General features: G+C 40.1%; 1 non-coding gene across 1 annotated transcript; it reads left to right on the forward strand.

Annotated features, from left to right (window-relative positions):
* The first annotated feature begins 8,300 nt into the window (after positions 1-8,300).
* LOC112798679 (small nucleolar RNA R71) lies at positions 8,301-8,408 on the forward strand. Its single transcript, XR_003200279.1, has one exon. It is a non-coding gene; the product is annotated as a small nucleolar RNA R71 (small nucleolar RNA).
* Positions 8,409-12,306: the final 3,898 nt, after the last annotated feature.

Genomic DNA, 12,306 nt, shown 5'->3' on the forward strand with positions numbered 1-12,306 from the left:
ATAATTGTATGATTTAGATTCCTTCATTTCCATTCTTCATTCTAATTCCTCAATGTCTTTCATGAATGATCATCAATTGTTTGACAAAATGCCAATACTAGTTATGGAGTAGAAATCTCTCACTTGGCTTAGGGTTTGGATCATTAGGGAAGTTGAATAGTGAATGTCAATTGTTGATTGAGAATTAAGGTTTGCTAATTGGTTTGGGATGCACTAAATTTAGATTCCCTTAGGGTGAAGCTAAGACTTGTGATCCAAGCTAATTACTTTCACTTGACTCTCCTCTATACTTAGAGGTCAACTAAGTGGAGCAAGACTTAATTGTTATCATCATTGAAGGAAACTATAGTGATAGAGTTTCTAATACTAACCCTAGGCCAAGTCCTTTAATATTGATTGTTTGTCATCTACTTTTGCTATCAATACACCAATTCATAACAAAAAGCTTCCTAATCAATAACATGCATTCTCTAGCAATTCCAAGGGAGGACGACTCGGGAGATTAATACTCTCGATTGTAGATTGTAGAATTGTTTGATGCGAGGTCTAAGTGTTGATTAGACTATACTCACGATTGTACTCTCTATTCTCTATTGAATTCTATATCAACATGCAAAATCCTGTTTATCAAAATGGCGCCGTTGCCGGGGAACTAGCTTATGTGTGCCGTGTTATTGTTTAGTGTAAATTTTCATCTCTCCATTATCTCTTTGTTTGAGTGACTAATCCCATTTATTACCATGAACTCTTGATCTTCTTCATTGCATGACGCGTTCACAACCAAATCCGAGCTTAGTCCTATTTGATCCGGAAATCGAACGAACTTTGTCTCAACTTAGACAAGCTCGAAGGCGGTTAACTTTTGGGGAAAGTGAAAAGGTTCCCACCAACTCACCAACTCCACCCGAAGTGAATATTGAACCGTCACTTGAAGAAGGCACTACTCATTCCTCTGTTAACACCACTAATAGATCTTCTCTTGATCTAGGCACCAACACCATGGCGGCTCCAAGGAGAGTTACTCTCAAGGAAGCGGGTGCACCGGATTATGTTCTTCAACCTCTTCATGTACTTCATCCTAACTTGAATGCAAACTTTGAACTCAAGACCGCTTTGATTAACCTCCTACCAAGGTTCCATGGACTTCCCGCACAAGATCCTATTCGACATCTCAAAAATTTTCATCGTATATGCTCAACAACTAGGCAGGAAGGATCCGATGAAGTTGCTATATGGTTGTTTGCCTTTCCCTTCTCTCTTGAAGATAAAGCCAAGGAATGGTTTTACACCTTACCTAATGAAGTCATTACTGATTGGGACTTGTTTAGAAGAGGATTCTTAGAAAAATTTCTCCCATCGAAAAAGATGGATAGGCTAAGGAAGGAGATCTCATGCATTATACAAGGCGAAAATGAACCTCTATGCGAGTATTGGGAACGGTTTAACAAACTCCTTGATACATGCCCTAACCACATGATCGACACTCAAGTGTTGCTAGGCTACAGATGCCAAGGGATGCGAGAACAAGATAGGACTCTTTTGGACTCCTCTAGCAATGGTTCCTTGTCTAAATATAGGATAGCGGAGGAAGCATGGCAACTCATTGGTGACTTAGCCGAGTCCAATCGACATGTTAGAAGAAGAGTTAACCACCCCAAAACCGTGAATGAGGTGTCACCAAGTAGTGAGACCGCCGCTCTAGCCAAATCCTTGGGCGAAGTGACAAACATCCTAAAGCAACTCCAATTGGGCCAACAACAACCTTGTCAACAACAACCCTACCAACATCAACCTCCACCATCCCCTCAACAATATAGTCAACAATTGGTTCCTCAAAAGGTGTGTGGCATTTGTTCTTGCTATTCCCACTACACCGATGAATGCCCAAGTCTTCAAGAAGAAAACACCTTGGCGGCTACCCACAACTTTTACGACCGCCCAAGTCAAGGGTACTACCAACAAGGCGGCAATTTCAACCAAGGGTATCCCCATCAAAGAGGAAGCTACAATCAAGGGGGTGGCAACTACAATCAAAATTGGAGGGACAACCACCAACAAGGAAGTAGGGACAACAGCAACAATGGAGATTGGTGCACGAAATTGTGATCATCAATGGCGCCATCAACATGGTACGCTCAATTGCAATCTCAACTCTTTATCACAACTTCGCACAACTAACCAGCAAGTGCACTGGGTCATCCAAGTAATAAACCTTACGCGAGTAAGGGTCGATCCCACGGAGATTGTTGGTATGAAGCAAGCTATGGTCATCTTGTAAATCTCAGTCAGTCAGATTCAAATGGTTATGAATGATTTATGAATAAAGCATAAAATAAAGATAGAGATACTTATGTAATTCATTGGTGAGAATTTCAGATAAGCGTATGGAGATGCTTTGTCCCTTCTGTTTCTCTGCTTTCCTACTGTCTTCATCCAATCCTTCTTACTCCTTTCCATGGCAAGTTGTATGTTGGGCATCACCGTTGTCAATGGCTACAATCCCGTCCTCTCAGTGAAAATGTTCAACGCGCTCTATCACATCACGGCTATTCAGCTGTCGGTTCTCGATCATGTCGGAATAGAATCCAGTGATTCTTTTGCGTCTGTCACTAACGCCCCACAATCGTGAGTTTGAAGCTCGTCACAGTCATTCAATCCTTTAATCCTACTCAGAATACCACAGACAAGGTTTAGACCTTCCGGATTCTCTTGAATGCCGCTATCAATTCTAGCTTATACCACGAAGATTCCGGTTAAGAAATCCATGAGATATCCACTCAATCTAAGGTAAAACGAAGGTGGTTGTCAGGCACACGTTCATAGGTGAGAATGATGATGAGTGTCACGGATCATCACATTCATCAAGTTGAGGAACAAGTGATATCTTAGAACAAGAATAAGCTGAATTGAATAGAAGAACAATAGTAATTGCATTAATACTCGAGGTACAGGAGAGCTCCACACCTTAATCTATGGTGTGTAGAAACTCCACCGTTGAAAATACATAAGAACAAGGTCTAGGCATGGCCGAGAGGCCAGCCTCCATGATCTAAGGACTAGGCATCCAAAGATGATCCTAAGATCTAAAGTGATCAAAAGATGTCCAATACAATAGCAAAAGGTCCTATTTGTAGAGAACTAGTAGCCTAGGGTTTACAAAGATGAGTAAATGACATAAAAATCCACTTCCGGGCCCACTTGGTGTGTGCTTGGGCTGAGCATTGAAGCATTTTAGTGTAGAGACTTTTCTTGGAGTTAAATGCCAGCTTTTGTGCCAGTTTGGGCGTTTAACTCCCATTCTTGTGCCAGTTCCGGCGTTTTACGCCAGAATTCTTGAGCTGACTTAGAACGCCTATTTGGGCCATCAAATCTCGGGCAAAGTATGGACTATTATACATTGCTGAAAAGCCCAGGATGTTTACTTTCCAACGCAATTGAAAGCGCGCCAATTGGGCCTTTGTAGCTCCAGAAAACCCACTTTGAGTGCAGGGAGGTCAGAATCCAACAGCATCTGCAGTCCTTTTCAGCCTCTGGATCAGATTTTTGCTCAGATCCCTCAATTTCAGCCAGAAAATACCTAAAATCACAAAAAAACACACAAACTCATAGTAAAGTCCAAAAAAGTGAATTTTAACTAAAAACTAATAAAAATATAATAAAAAATAACTAAAATATACTAAAAACAATGCCAAAAAGCGTATAAATTATCCGCTCATCACAACACCAAACTGAAATCGTTGCTTGTCCCCAAGCAACTAAAGATCAAATAAGATAAAAAGAAGAGAATATGCAATGAATTCCAAAAACATCTATGAAGATCAGTATTAATTAGATGAGCGGGGCTTTTAGCTTTTTGCCTCTGAACAGTTTTGGCATCTCACTTTATCCTTTGAAATTCAGAATGATGGGCTTCTATAGGAACTCAGAATCCAGATAGTGTTATTGATTCTCCTAGTTAAGTATGATGATTCTTGAACATAGCTACTTTATGAGTCTTGGCTGTGGCCCAAAGCACTATGTCTTCCAGTATTACCACCGGATACATACATGCCACAGACACATAACTGGGTGAACCTTTTCAGATTGTGACTCAGCTTTGCTAGAGTCCCCAATTAGAGGTGTCCAAGGTTCTTAAGCACACTATTTTTTGCCTTGGATCACAACTTTATTTTTTTCTTTTTCTTTTCCCCTTTTTTTCGTTTTTTTTAATTCAATGCTTTTTCTTGCTTCAAGAATCATTTTTATGATTTTTCAGATCCTCAGTAACATGTCTCCTTTTTCATCATTCTTTCAAGAGCCCACATTCATGAACAACAAATTCAAAAGACATATGCACTGTTCAAGCATACATTCAGAAAACAAAGTATTGCCACCACATCAAAATAATTAATCTATTATAAAATTCAAAATTCATGCAATTCTTCTCTTTTCCAATTAAGAACATTTTTCATTTAAGAAAGGTGATGGATTCATAGGACATTCATAACTTTAAGGCATAGACACTAAGACACTAATGATCATGTAATAAGACACAAACATAGATAAACATAAGCATAAAAATTCGAAAAACAGGAAAATAAAGAACAAGGAGATTAAAGAACGGGTCCACCTTAGTGATGGCGGCTTGTTCTTCCTCTTGAAGATCTTATGGAGTGCTTGAGCTCCTCAATGTCTCTTCCTTGCCTTTGTTGCTCCTCTCTCATGACTCTTTGATCTTCTCTAATTTCATGGAGGAGAATGGAATGTTCTTGGTGCTCCACCCTTAGTTGTCCCATGTTGGAACTCAATTCTCCTAGGGAGGTGTTGATTTGCTCCCAATAGTTTTGTGGAGGAAAGTGCATCCCTTGAGGCATCTCAAGGATTTCATGATGAGTGGGATCTCTTGTTTGCTCCATCCTTTTCTTAGTGATGGGCTTGTCCTCATCCATGAGGGTGTTTCCCTCTATGTCAATTCCGACTGAATAACAGAGGTGACAAATGAAATGAGGGAAGGCTAACCTTGCCAAGGTAGAGGACTTGTCCGCCACCTTATAAAGTTCTTGGGATATAACCTCATGAACTTCTATTTCCTCTCCAATCATGGTGCTATGAATCATGATAGCCCGGTCTATAGTAACTTCGGACCGGTTGCTAGTGGGAATGATTGAGCGTTGGATAAACTCCAACCATCCCCTAGCCACAGGCTTGAGGTCATGCCTTCTCAGTTGAACCGGCTTTCCTCTTGAATCTCTCTTCCATTGAGCGCCCTCTTCACAAATGTCTATGAGGACATGGTCCAACCTTTGATCAAAGTTGACCCTTCTAGTGTAAAGGTGTTCATCTCCTTGCATCATGGGCAAGTTGAATGCCAACCTTACATTTTCCGGACTAAAATCTAAGTATTTCCCCCGAACCATTGTAAGCCAATTCTTTGGGTCCGGGTTCACACTTTGATCATGGTTCTTGGTGATCTATGTATTGGCATAGAACTCTTGAACCATTAAGATTCCGACTTGTTGAATGGGGTTGGTAAGAACTTCCCAACCTCTTCTTCGGATCTCATGTCGGATCTCCTGATATTCACTCTTTTTGAGTTTGAAAGGGACCTCGGGGATCACTTTCTTCATGGCCACAACTTCATAGAAGTGATCTTCATGCACCCTTGAGATGAATCTCTCCATCTCCCATGACTCGGAGGTGGAAGCTTTTGCCTTCCCTTTCCTCTTTATAGAGGTTTCTCCGGCCTTAGATGCCATTAATGGTTTTGGAAAAACAAAAATCAATGCTTTTACCAAACCAAACTTAGAAGGTTTGCTCGTCCTCGAGCAAAAGAAGAAAGAAGAGAGTAGAAGAGGAAGAAATAGAGGAGATGGAGGAGGCTTTGTGGTTCGGCCAAGGGGGAGAAGTAGTGTTTAGGTTGTGTGAAAATGAAGGAGTGAAGATGGGTTTATATAGGAGTGGAGAGGGGGTGTATGGTTCGGCCATTATGGGTGGGTTTGGGAGGGAAAGTGGATTGAATTTGAATGGTGAGGTAGGTAGGGTTTTATGAAGGATGGATGTGAGTGGTGAAGAGAATAATGAGATTTGATAGGTGAGGGGTTTTTGGGGAAGAGGTGTTGAGGTGATTGGTGAATGGGTGAAGAAGAGAGAGAGTGGTGGGGTAGGTGGGGATCCTGTGGGGTCCACAAATCCTGAGGTGTCAAGGAAAATTCATCCCTGCACCAAGTGGCAAGCAAAAATGCTCCCTTATGCCAATTCTGGCGTTAAACGCCAGGCTGGTGCCCATTTCTGGTGTTTAACGCCAGCTTCTTGCCCTTTCCTGGCGTTTAACGCGAGTCTGGTGCCCCTTTCTGGCGTTAAACGCCCAGAATGGTGCCAGACTGGGCGTTAAATGCCCATTTGCTGCCCTTACTGGCGTTTAAACGCCAGCAAGTTTTCCTTCAGGGTGTGCTGTTTTTCTTTTCCATTTTTCATTCTGTTTTTGCTTTTTCAATTGATTTTGTGACTTCCCATGATCATCAACCTACAGAAAACATAAAATAACAAAGGAAATATAGATAAATATAACATTGGGTTGCCTCCCAACAAGTGCTTCTTTAATGTCAGTAGCTTGATAGTGGGCTCTCATGGAGCCTCACAGATACTCAGAGCAATGTTGGAACCTCCCAACACCAAACTTAGAGTTTGAATGTGGGGGTTCAACACCAAACTTAGAAGTTGGTTGAGGCCTCCCAACACCAAACTTAAAGTTTAATTGTGGGGGCTCTGTTTGACTCTGTTTTGAGATAAGCTCTTCATGCTTCCTCTCCATGGTTACAGAGGGATATCCTTGAGCCTTAAACACAAAGGATTCTTCATTCACTTGAATGATCAATTCTTCTCTGTCAACATCAATCACAGCCTTTGCTGTGGCTAGGAAGGGTCTGCCAAGGATGATGGATTCATCCATGCACTTCCCAGTCTCTAGGACTATGAAATCAGCAGGGATGTAATGGTCTTCAACTTTTACCAGAACATCCTCTAGAAGTCCATAAGCTTGTTTTCTTGAATTGTTTGCCATCTCTAGTGAGATTCTTGCAGCTTGTACCTCAAAGATCCCTAGCTTCTCCATTACAGAGATAGGCATGAGGTTTATGCTTGACCCTAGGTCACACAAGCCTTCTTGAAGGTCATGGTGCCTACTGTACAAGGTATTGAGAACTTCCCAGGGTCCTATCTCTTTTGAGGTAATCTCTGCCTAGTCAAGTCATCCAGTTCTTTGGTGAGCAAAGGGGATTCATCCTCCCAAGTCTCATTACCAAATAACTTGTCATTTAGCTTCATGATTGCTCCAAGGTACTTAGCAACTTGCTCTTCAGTGACATTTTCATCCTCTTCAGAGGAAGAATACTCATCAGAGCTCATGAATGGCAGAAGTAAATCCAATGGAATCTCTATGGTCTCAGTGTGAGCCTCAGATTCCCATGGTTCCTCATTAGGGAACTCATTGGAGGCCAGTGGACGTCCATTGAGGTCTTCTTCAGTGGCATCACTGCCTCTTCCTCCTCTCCAAATTCGGCCATGTTGATGGCCTTACACTCTCCTTTTGGATTTTCTTCTATATTGCATGGAAGAGTACTAGGAGGGAGTTCAGTAACTTTCTTACTCAGCTGACCCACTTGTGCCTCCAAGTTCCTAATGAAGGATCTTGTTTCAGTCATGAAACTTTGAGTGGTTTTGATTAGATCAGAGACCATGGTTGTTAAGTCAGAGTGGCTCTGCTTAGAATTCTCTGTCTGTGGCTGAGAAGATGATGGAAAAGGCTTGCTATTGCTAAACCTGTTTCTTCCACCATTATTGTTGTTGAAACCTTGTTGAGGTTTCTGTTGATCCTTCCATGAGAGATTTGGATGATTTCTCCATGAAGGATTATAGGTGTTTCCATAGGGTTCTCCCATGTAATTCACCTCTTCCATTGAAGGGTTCTCAGGATCATAGGCTTCTTCTTCAGATGAAGCATCCTTAGTACTGTCTGGTGCAGTTTGCATTCCAGACAGACTTTGAGAAATCATATTGACTTGCTGAGTCAATATTTTGTTCTGAGCCAATATGGCATTCAGAGTATCAATCTCAAGAACTCCTTTCTTCTGATTCGTCCCATTGTTCATAGGATTCCTTTCAGAAGTGTACATGAATTGGTTATTTGCAACCATTTCAATGAGTTCTTGAGCTTCTGCAGGCGTCTTCTTTAGATGAAGAGATCCTCCAGCAGAGCTATCCAATGACATCTTGGACAGTTCAGACAGACCATCATAGAAGATACCTATGATGCTCCATTCAGAAAGCATGTCAGAAGGACACTTTCTAATCAATTGTTTGTATCTTTCCCAAGCTTCATAGAGGGATTCACCTTCCTTCTGTCTGAAGGTTTGGACTTCCACTCTAAGCTTACTCAATTTTTGAGGTGGAAAGAACTTTGCCAAGAAGGCATTGACTAGCTTTTCCCAAGAGTTCAGGCTTTCTTTAGGTTGTGAATCTAACCATATCCTGGCTCTGTCTCTTATAGCAAAAGGGAATAGCATAAGTCTATAGACCTCAGGGTTAACCCCATTGGTCTTAACAATGTCACAGATTTGCAAGAATTCTGCTAAAAACTGATGAGGATCTTCCAATGGAAGTCCATGGAACTTGCAATTCTGTTGCATTAGAGAAACTAATTGAGGCTTAAGCTCAAAGTTGTTTTCTCCAATGGCAGGGATAGAGATGCTTCTCCCATAGAAGTCGGGAGTAGGTGCAGTAAAGTCACCCAGCACCTTCCTTGCATTGTTGGCATTGTTGTTGTTTTCGGCTGCCATGTCCTCTTCTTGTTTGAAGATTTCTGTTAGGTCCTCTACAGAGAGTTGTGCTTTAGCTTCTCTTAGCTTTCGCTTCAAGGTCCTTTCAGGTTCAGGGTCAGCCTCAACAAGAATGCTTTTGTCTTTGCTCCTGCTCATATAAAAGAGAAGAGAACAAGAAAATATGGAATCCTCTATGTCACAGTATAGAGATTCCTTGAGGTGTCAGAGGAAAAAGAAGAATAGAAGGAGAAGGTAGAAGAATTCGAACTTATCAAGAGGGATAGAGTTCGGATTGTGCATGTTAGTCCATAAATAGAAGGATGTGAGAAGAGGGAAAGAAATTTTCGAAAATAAATTTAAAAAGATTTTAAAAACATTTTGAAAAATTGAAGAATGATTTTTGAAAAATATGATTGGGAAAGAGATAAAGTGTTTTTTTGAAAAAGATTTTGAAATTAGAAATCAAAAAGATATGATTGAAAACTATTTTTGAAAAAGATGTGATTAAGAAGATATGATTGAAAAGATATAGTTTCAAAAAGATATGATTGAGAAGATATGATTTGGAAAAATAATTTAAAAAGATTTGATTTTTAAAATCAATGACTTGGCTAACAATAAAAGATATGATTCAAACATTAAACCTTTCTCAACAGAAAAGGCAACATACTTGAAATGTTGAATCAAATCATTAATTGTTAGCAAGTATTTTTGAAATTGGAAAGAAATTGATTTTGAAAATATATGATTGAAAAGATATGATTTGAAAAAGATTTGATTTTGAAAAATTATGAAAACTTGAAAAAAATTTGAATTGAAAACAAAATCTTCCCTCTTGTGCCATCCTGGCGTTAAACGCCCAGAATGGTATCCATTCTGGCGTTTTGGGCGTTAAACGCCCAGCCAGGTACCCTGGCTGGCGTTTAAACACCAATTTTCCTTCTTCACTGGGCGTTTTGAACGCCCAGCTTTTTCTGTGTAATTCCTCTGCTGTATGTTCTGAATCTTCAATTCTCTGTATTATTGACTTGAAAAGACACAAATTAAAATCTTTTTTGGATTTTTAATGATGAGGAAAATTCAAAATGCAACTAAAGTCAAATAAACAATGCATGCAAGACACCAAACTTAGAAGTTTGTATACTACTGACACTAACAAATTGAGAATGCATATGAGAAACAACAAAACACACAAAACAAGAGAATTTAAAGATCAGAGCAAGTAAATCATCAAGAACAACTTGAAGATCAATGAAGACACATGATAAATGCAAGAAGAATAGAAACATGCAATTAACACCAAAGTTAAAATGAGACACTAGACTCAAACAACAAATATTCTTGGCTTTTATGATTTTGTAATTTTTTTGGTTTTTTTCGAAAATTATATGGAGAAGAAAATAAAGAGATTCAAAATTTTTAATAAGAATTCCAGGAATCATGCAGTGTTAGTCTAAAGCTTCAGTCTAAAGAAATTAGACATGGCTAGCCAAGCTTCAGCAGGACATTGCATTCAAGAGCTAAATTGATGAAAATCAATCAGCTTTGGTGATGATAAGAACATCACCTTGAAACACTAGAATTCATTATTAAAAATTCTGAAAAATACCTAATCTAAGCAACAAGATGAATCGTCAGTTGTCCAAACTCAAACATTCCCCAGCAACGGCACCAAAAACTTGGTGCACGAAATTGTGATCATCAATGGCGCCATCAACATGGTACGCTCAATTGCAATATCAACTCTTTATCACAACTTCGCACAACTAACCAGCAAGTGCACTGGGTCGTCCAAGTAATAAACCTTACGCGAGTAAGGGTCGATCCCACGGAGATTGTTGGTATGAAGCAAGCTATGGTCATCTTGTAAATCTCAGTCAGGCAGATTCAAATGGTTACGAATGATTTATGAATAAAGCTTAAAATAATGATAGAGATACTTATGTAATTCATTGGTGAGAATTTCAGATAAACGTATGGAGATGCTTTGTCCCTTCCGTCTCTCTGCTTTCCTACTGTCTTCATCCAATCCTTCTTACTCCTTTCCATGGCAAGCTGTATGTTGGGCATCACCGTTGTCAATGGCTACAATCCCGTCCTCTCAATGAAAATGTTCAACGCGCTCTGTCACAGCACGGCTATTCAGCTGTCAGTTGTCGATCATGTCGGAATAGAATCCAGTGATTCTTTTGCGTCTGTCACTAACGCCCCACAATCGCGAGTTTGAAGCTCGTCACAGTCATTCAATCCTTGAATCCTACTCAGAATACCACAGACAAGGTTTAGACCATCCGGATTCTCTTGAATGCCACCATTAATTCTAGCTTATACCACGAAGATTCCGGTTAAGAAATCCAAGAGATATCCACTCAATCTAAGGTAGAACGGAGGTGGTTGTCAGGCACACGATCATAGGTGAGAATGATGATGAGTGTCACAGATCATCACATTCATCAAGTTGATGAACAAGTGATATCTTAGAACAAGAATAAGCTGAATTGAATAGAAGAACAATAGTAATTGCATTAATACTCGAGGTACAGCAGAACTCCACACCTTAATCTATGGTGTGTAGAAACTCCACCGTTGAAAATACATAAGAACAAGGTCTAGGCATGGCCGAGAGGCCAGCCTCCATGATCTAAGGACTAGGCATCCAAAGATGATTCTAAGATCTAAAGTGATCAAAAGATGTCCAATACAATAGCAAAAGGTCCTATTTGTAGAGAACTAGTAGCCTAGGGTTTACAAAGATGAGTAAATGACATAAAAAACTACTTCCGGGCCCACTTGGTGTGTGCTTGGGCTGAGCATTGAAACATTTTTGTGTAGAGACTTTTTTTGGAGTTAAACGCCAGCTTTTGTGCCAGTTTGGGCGTTTAACTCCCATTCTTGTGCCAGTTCCGGCGTTTTACGCCAGAATTCTTGAGCTGACTTGGAACGCCTGTTTGGGCCATCAAATATCAGGCAAAGTATGGACTATTATACATTGCTGGAAAGCCCAGGATGTCTACTTTCCAACGCAATTGAGAGCGCGCAAATTGGGCTTCCTTAGCTCCAGAAAATTCACTTTGAGTGCAGGGAGGTCAGAATCCAACAGCATCTGCAGTCCTTTTCAGCCTTTGAATCAGATTTTTGCTCAGGTCCCTCAATTTCAGTCAGAAAATACCTGAAATCACAGAAAAGCACACAAACTCATAGTAAAGTCCAGAAAAGTGAATTTTAACTAAAACTAATAAAAATATAATAAAAACTAACTAAAACATACTAAAAACATACTAAAAATAATGCCAAAAAGCGTATAAATTATCCGCTCATCAGAGGTAACCAAAGATGGAACAACAACAACTCACAAAACCGACCCCCATACCCCCAAAACCAATCATATGCCCAACAAAATCAAGGAAGAAATTACCAAACATACCAACCACCACATCAACGACCACCACCCAATCAATCACAAGCACCTCAAATCACATACCCTTCCACTTCCTCCAATCAAGATGATGCA

The sequence above is a fragment of the Arachis hypogaea genome, chromosome 4 (genome assembly GCF_003086295.3).
Source record: "Arachis hypogaea cultivar Tifrunner chromosome 4, arahy.Tifrunner.gnm2.J5K5, whole genome shotgun sequence".
Lineage (NCBI taxonomy): Eukaryota > Viridiplantae > Streptophyta > Magnoliopsida > Fabales > Fabaceae > Arachis > Arachis hypogaea.